The sequence below is a fragment of the Lupinus angustifolius genome, chromosome LG03, assembly GCF_001865875.1.
Source record: "Lupinus angustifolius cultivar Tanjil chromosome LG03, LupAngTanjil_v1.0, whole genome shotgun sequence".
NCBI lineage: Eukaryota > Viridiplantae > Streptophyta > Magnoliopsida > Fabales > Fabaceae > Lupinus > Lupinus angustifolius.
Window position 1 is genome coordinate 11,486,390 of NC_032011.1, and position 8,281 is coordinate 11,494,670.

Here is an 8,281-nt window from a genome sequence, read left to right on the forward strand (position 1 = left end):
ATTTCATGTTTATTATCTCATCATTTTATCTCACATGTTCATGCATTCATTGATGTTTTTGTGAAGATTTTGCATTCTGTAAAAACTGTTTTCAACTTATACATTGTCATTGCATATGAGACTTGTGTTAGAGCTTTAGAGTAAGATCTTAATTGTCTGTTTTGAGCATCATAATTGCTTTAGTTTACTTTAATGTTTTTGCTGTGAAAAGTGTTGTAACATTGGGAATCTCAAGGTGTCTTACCACCAACGAGATTGTGTTGTATCTTCGATAGCTTAGTGTTCTTGATAGGAAGAATAGGTTCTTGGCTGGGGCTACACCGCAAGAAAGGTTTTCTTGGGCGGTAGGAAGGGAGTCAAACCAAGGAATAAGTTTCTTTTTGTTTCAAGTGAATATCTAAGTGTTGTAATTGGAAGAAGTGCTTGTAAAACATTATTTCAATTATAGTGAAGAAAAATCTCCCAGATCAGCTGGGAGGCCTGGATGTAGTTTGCAAGTGGACACGCAAACGAACCAGGATAAAAATCGTGTTGCAGGATTTTTCTTTCTCTCTTTCTCTCTTTAATTGCTTTAATCGTTTATCTTGTATAGTAGTTGTACTTGCGATATTCTGTTTCTGTACTATACTGCTAATACTCTGATAAAATTGTAAGCTCTGTGTATTCATTTCAATATCGGTTAATTATCGTGCAAGAAACCGAATCTGTTTGAGCTTTCTGTTTTTCTTTAATCGATTAAATAAATTGCGTTAATCGATTATTCCTATTCTGTTAATCGATTAATCTGGGATTAATTTTGAATAAATTGTTGTTTTCCAAAAAGCGGATACTCTAACCGCTACACCTATTCAACCCCCCCCCCTTCTAGGTGTATTTTAGCCACTAATACCTAACAACAACAAAAAATGAAGAATTATTGGAGTCGGTAGAGTCAGGAAGCCAAAAGTATTTTTGGGCTGACGTTGTCAGTATTACTTGTTGTGTATCAAACCAAGATATCATAAGACCAATTCTAAGGAAAACTCCCTATGAACTCTTCAATGGTAGAAAACCAAATATCTCTCACTTGCATGTGTTCGATTGTAAATGTTTTGTACTTAACAATGTTAAGGATAACCTAGGCAAATTTGATGCAAAAACAGTTGAAGGAATTTTCCTTGGCTACACTCTTACAAGCAAAGCTTTTAGAATTTTTAATAAGAGAATGTTAGTCATGGAAGAATCCATTCATGTAACATTTGATGACACTAATTCCTCTTTGGAAGATAAGTCTAATATTAATGATAATGATTTGCCTAACTCATCCATTTTTGAAACAACAACCAACATAGAGCACTTGAAGATAGATGATGCTATACATTCACAAGATGAGCATATTCATTTTGTTTTACCTAAAGAATGCCTGAAGTTAAATGATGCTTGTCTTAACATGACCATTGTTTCTCAAATAGAACCATCTAAAATTGATGATTCAATTGAGGATGAGCATTGAATTCTTGCAATGCAAAAAGAGTTAAATCAGTTTGAGATAATCTAAGTTTGGGAACTTGTTCCTAGACATAAAGAAAGACAAGTTATAGGCAGTCGTTGGGTCTTTAAAAATAAATCGGATGAAAATAGTATTATCATGAGAAATAAAGCAAGATTAGTAGCCCAAGGATATAACTAAGAAGAAGGTATAGACTTTGATGAAACCTTCGCTCTGATTGCTAGACTTGAAGCTATTAGATTATTGCTAGCATTTGCAAGTTCATTAGACTTTCAGTTATATCAAATGACATAAATAGTGATTTTCTAAATGGTTATATACAAGAAGAGGTGTATGTTGAACAACCTTCGAGTTTCGAAGATTACAAACATCCCTCTAAGGCTATAAACTAAAGAAAGCTTTCTATGGCTTAAAGCAAGATCCTGGTGCTTGGTATGATCGTCTAACAAACTTTTTAATTGAAAAAGGATTTTCCAAAAGAAAGATCGACACTACACTTTTTATTAAGAAAATTGATCATCATACTTTACTTGTTCAAATCTATGTTGATGATATTATTTTCGGTTCCACTAATGATCTTCTATGTAGCGAGTTTGGTAAAATGATGTAATGGGAGTTTGAGATGTTCATGATGGGAAAGTTAAATTACTTTCTGGGAATTCAAATCAAATAACTCAAGGTTGGTATATTTGTTAGTCAATCTAAATATTGTAGGGATTTATTATCACAATTTGAAATGGATTATTGCAAACCAATTGTCACTTCTATGGGTTCAGGAACATACATCGATGTCGATGAGACTGGAAAATGTATTGACATCTCTAAGTATCAAGGTATAATTGGTTCTCTTATTTATCTTACCGCAAGTAGACCTGATATCATGTTTAGTGTATGTCTATGTACTCGGTATCAATCAAAACCCAAAGTGTCACATCTAATTGTCGTAAAAAGGATAACGAAATATCTTAAAGGCACTATGGATGTAGACTTTGGTATCCAAAAGGAAGTCTATGTGATTTGGTGGGATACTGGAATTCAAATTTTGTTGGATGCAAAATTGAGAGAGAAAGTACAAGTGGTACTTGTCATATCCTAGGAAATGCTCTAGTCTCATGGTCTTGTAATAAGCAAGCATGTGTTGCTCTAAGTACTGCAAAGGTAGAATACATAGCAACATGTAGTTGTTGTGCCCAAATATTGTAGCTTACACAACAATTGCGCGACTATGGATTGGACTTAGGATCATTCTCTTGAGATGTGATAATACTAGTGCTATAAATCTCACAAAGAATCCAATTATGCATTCCCGAACCAAACACATTGATATAAAATATCGCTTCCTTAGGGACCATGTCCAAAATAAAGATGTACTCTTAGAATTTGTTGATACTCATAATCAATTAGATGATATCTTCACGAAACCTTTGTTTAAAGAATCTTTTTATAAGATTAGACGTGAATTGGGCATTCTTGATGAAGCATGTTTATGAATTATTATGTGTGCTTCATTATGTGTATGGCATGCCTACTTGTCCTTACATATACTTAAAAATGCAAAAATTTCGTTTTTGTACACTTAGTAACCGATTACACCTTTGGTGTAACCGATTAAAAATTTGGACAATAGCCTTGAGTAATTGATTACTCTGGAGATGTAATCAATTACACTGTTTGAAATTCTGAAAACTGGGCAATTACACTTGATGTAACTGATTATCCTTATTAGTGTAATCGATAATACTATGTCCTATAAAATGATTTTTCCCTCTTTTCAACTTCATCGTCTCCATTTTCAAACCTCCATTACCTGTGTAACCCCCATCTCTCTTAAGAAACTTCATTTCTGAACCATTTTGGGTGATTTTCTGATCCATTTATATCACATTTCCAATTCTAATCACATTGCAACTCTCATTTTTAGTGTTTAGTGGCCAAAATCAAAAACCCCTAAATCTCATTTTCTCAAAAACCTAGTTTTTCTTAAACTTCACTTTCATGGTATCTTCCTCCAAAATCAAGAAGTCTCGCACCAATATTTCAACCGGAGCCAATAAATTGGATTTAATGCAACTTCTCGCAAATGAGGAACAACGAAAGGTTTTCAAGGAGAATTTCTATCAAAGAATCATCTTTGCTCCAAAATATGGTATGTTATCGGCTTTTGAAGATGGTAGTTTTCCATTCCCTACACTGCTTATGTAACAAAAACTTTGTGATTTCTATGAAATGCACTATGCTTATTATCCTGAACTGGTTAGATTATTTCACTACAATCTTTGTTTTAAAAAGAATATTATATGTTCTTATGTCAAGGCAAAGACATTACCATATACTATAGAATCTTGAGTTCTGTTTGCGGTAACTTACCCTTTACAGTGATGATAATAGAGTCAGGATTCCAAAGTGACTTAGAGGGGTATGACAAACAAGAATTCTACCAATCTATGTGTAGATTTTCCAAAAGGTTATTAGAATTGCGTAAGCAAAAGGCTATTGTTGACTCAGTAAAAAACCCCAATATTCTATCTGTAGGAAATTTAAACTTAGAGGACCACTTGATTCATTATTTTCTGAGTTATGTTGTAATTCCAAAATTTTCAAACCATTCGCAACTTAACGATATGGAGTTACAACTCATGTATGCTATTAAGCATAATTTTCCTATTAAATGGACTCAGATGATAACGAGGCAAATATGGACTTTTAGAGATGATTTCCGACCACTGCCTTATGTCATAATCATCACTACCATTTTAGAGCATTTTGGTGTATCTTTTGTTGGAGAGTCCAAATTCCCACTTGATGCTTGGGAGAATAGAATTGATGTGGATGTTGTCCACAAAATGAGTTTCTTTCGAGACACCTTTGACATGATTTTCAAGAATCATGGCGAGACTCATGGCACTCCTTTTGAAAATCCTTCTTCTGACCCGCCTACTTGAATTAATTCATCCTCGTCAGGCTCATTTCCTTCCAACCTGATTATCATGGACAAACTCTCTTCTCTTCAGGGCTACATCTCTATCAGGATGGATGTTCTTGATGTTTCGAACAGACAAGTTCAAGAAGAGCTTGATAGACTTTCTAACCGTCAGGATTACATAAATTTGGAAGCTGAGCAGCCTACACTGAATTTTTAGAGTAGTGGCCTAGGATTAGTTTCTATTTCAGTGTTGTTGTTTTTATGTTTTGTTGTTAAAACTTGTTGGATTTGAATTTGTTTTATATTGTTAACATTTGAACATGGTTATGTGTTTGTTGTTTTGAACATGTGGTTATTATATTGAATTTTATGATTGATGCTATGGTTTGTGTTTTTCAAAATGTTATCCATCTTATATAGTATTCACAATTGTTATGCATGATCAAATCAGATTCTAACATTGGCTTTTTACAAAGTCATGCATATCTCTTGTGACCCTTTTATATGTATAGATTATGCTGGAAATTTCACTTTTCCTTCTTTTTGATGAAGTTAAAAGGGAGAGAAAAGTTGGGTTGTGTATTTTTCTTTTATATCTTTTTCAAGCACATACATTAAAACAAATGGGAGTCTACAAGATAGGGGGAGCATGCTCAAAATCTTCAAAGTCATATCTTATGAAGTATGCTACATCAAAAAAATCAACTTTCAAATGATATTGGTTTGTCATCATCAAAAGGGGGGAGATTGTAAAGAAGATCTTACTCCTGACCTTGATGCAATTTTGATGAAGATACCAAGATCACAAAAAGAAGAAAAAGGAAGAAGACCATGAAGACAAGTTGATCAAGCTTCAAAGATTAATCATAGACTAAATCTTCTTAAGTACTTCTATCCTTATAACTTAAAGTATAGTTAGTAACAATGCTCAAAGAAAGTCAAAAGTATTTTTGAAAAGAACTAGAATCTCTTTTAAAAATATTTCATATGCCAAGTAATAGGTTACTTGATCAGAGTAACAGGTTAAAAGTACTATGTGACAGTTGGTAACAAGTTACTAGGATTACGTAATAGGTTACCTGACTAAGAAAATAGTTTTGAAAAATAAATGTCATAGCGTATCTGATTACTCCAATAGGGTAATCGATTATTTCAAAAGGCGAAAGCTTTTGGTAATCAATTACATCATTGATGTAACCAAATACAGTGTACTGTTAAACCAGAATTTCAAATATAAAATGAAATATTTTCATTCAAATTCAATGAGTTTCATTCCAATCGTGTCCCAACCTTAGGAATGGTATCATGGCTAATTAGAAGCCTATTTAAATGCCTTGAAACACTCATTTGAGAACACACACTTTCCATACAATTGACACAACTTTTGTAAACAAATTCTTAGCACTTGCATTCATTTTTCCTGTAGAAATCAAGATATCATAGTTTCATGAATGAAACCATAGTTTTCTAGCTTTCTCATCCATATTTATTTATTATTTATTAAAGGGTTAAATTTATATATTTTTTATTTTTATGAGTGACAAGAGTTTATATTGATCTTATGTTTCCTTATATATATTAGGGAAGCAAGACTTACATGGTTCTTGGTTGAAAATTATTTTTTTAGTTGGAGTGATTTTTATCATATTAAGATAGAAGAAACAATGTCAGTTATAGTTTGACATCCCCACATCGAGGATGAAATTAGCAAATCTATATCTGCTATTGCGTCTCAACTAAAAGAAGGAGACAACATGATATTGGTCATATCCGCTCTTCCAACATTTGTCATCATTTGCCTTTCCCACTTTGAGAGAGGGAAATGATAGCCTTATGTCCACTACCACGTCTCAACTTAAAATAGTGGATGATATAATTTTAATTACTAATATCCTTTTAATCCTTATTACATTTTTATATAAAATATTTAATTAATTATTATTTCGATTTAGAAAGAGATAAATTAAAAAGAGACAAAATTGACCATGAACTATCCCTATATCCTAAGAGATGAGTAGTAGAGGACATATAGAGTACTAATGAGCATGACTACTTCTCAACCCAAAGGAGGAGGAAAGATGTGTGGGTGTTAGAGGTGAAGAACCGTCTGACACAGAAAATGTACGTAATGTTAGTCTCATGAGACGGGACACTTAACAACAACGTCAACATGATGATTGAATCATTATGGAGCGACACGTTGCCCGGGGTACAACATGTGGTTGTCTCGTCACCACAATGTAATGATTAGGCCATCATCACTCAGTTCGACCACATTGGTTGGTAGAGGTTGCAAAAATGGAGAACACAAAATGGTGGTTGACCGATGTGGACATTATGAGGTTGACGGATGTAAGTGGCAACACAATAATGCTCACATGTGGAACGAGAAGCTACTGCCTTTTAACATGTGGTGCAATTATAAGGATGTATACGACATGACCAAAATCAGTCCTTGTATGATAAACAAATAAACCCATTCACAAGGTTACATGGAATGAAGCACCTTAATCCATAACCCAACATTAAATGGTGTCATAGACGATTGTCAATGTGATAATGATACATAAACATAATATATACGGTCAGTATATCATTCACCCTTCATTTTGATTACTTTTTATGAAGAGTCAATGAATATGAAAAATAAATGGTAGATAATAGAATGACAATGTAAAAAACTCTTATACTGTACGTGTATATATCTTTTTCTCATGATACATATAGATTTTTGACCCTTCTATATTATGATGGAACAAAGACATTTTTGTTTTTTAAATAACAGTAATGTATAATTAGACACCATTTGCTATATATTATTCTAATATCACATATAGTTTAAACACATACATGTTATAAAATCTCATGTTAACGATAATAATGAATTTAATTACAGAGAGATAAAAAATAAGATGTAAGATAAAAATATCTTAATAATAGGAAAACTTGACAAGATTAAATTTCAGTATCTTAATAATAATGATCTTTATAATTGTATAAGTAAGAATTGATAGGTAAAGAAATTAAGGATAAAGTTTAATTTCTGAAATAAATAAATTCAAAATAAGTTATTTAAATTTAAAAGTGGGGATCCACTTACAATAAGTTTTTTAAATTTACTCTATATCTTAGCAATTAATTCTAGATAAATCTAATAGTTTAAATATACTTACTAATTCAAACCATTGGATTTTCTTAGAATTAATGACTAGAATATGATGTAAGTTTTAAAAACTTACTTTTACATTGAGTGGATCTCTCCCTAAATTTAATTAGTTTCTCTACTAAATAGCAAATACTATAGTATACATTAGGAGTGAGTACAGCCTTACCCAATTTGTTCATTTCTTTTCACTCAATATTAATTTAATTAACATATGTTTTCGTTTGTTTAGGACTAAAATTTATATTAAAAAATTAATAGGGTTAAGTAACACTATCTGACTCATGTTTACCCTAAATATTGTTTATATATTCCTATTCAATTATATATAATAATAATAATAATAATAATAATAATAATATCTCTTTCACCAAAAGCATATAATGCCTTTGGTTACATCAACTTATCTACTACTTATATGACATTGGTAAGTAGTGTAAGGTTCATCTAGATCCTATATAGACTTAAAGATCAAATATTCGATAATATTTATTAAGAATAATAATTATACATCTAAAAAAATTAATCTCTTACCAATAGGGTGATGAGATACCCTTAATTAACACAAAAAATTTCATAACTTGTCTACTGATTAGTATTCTACCACTGTCTTTTAAATTGGTTTTGTTACTTATTTAAGACAATTTTACACAATTGATTTACTTATACAATTGGATACAATTTTGAATGTTACTTATTATCTAAT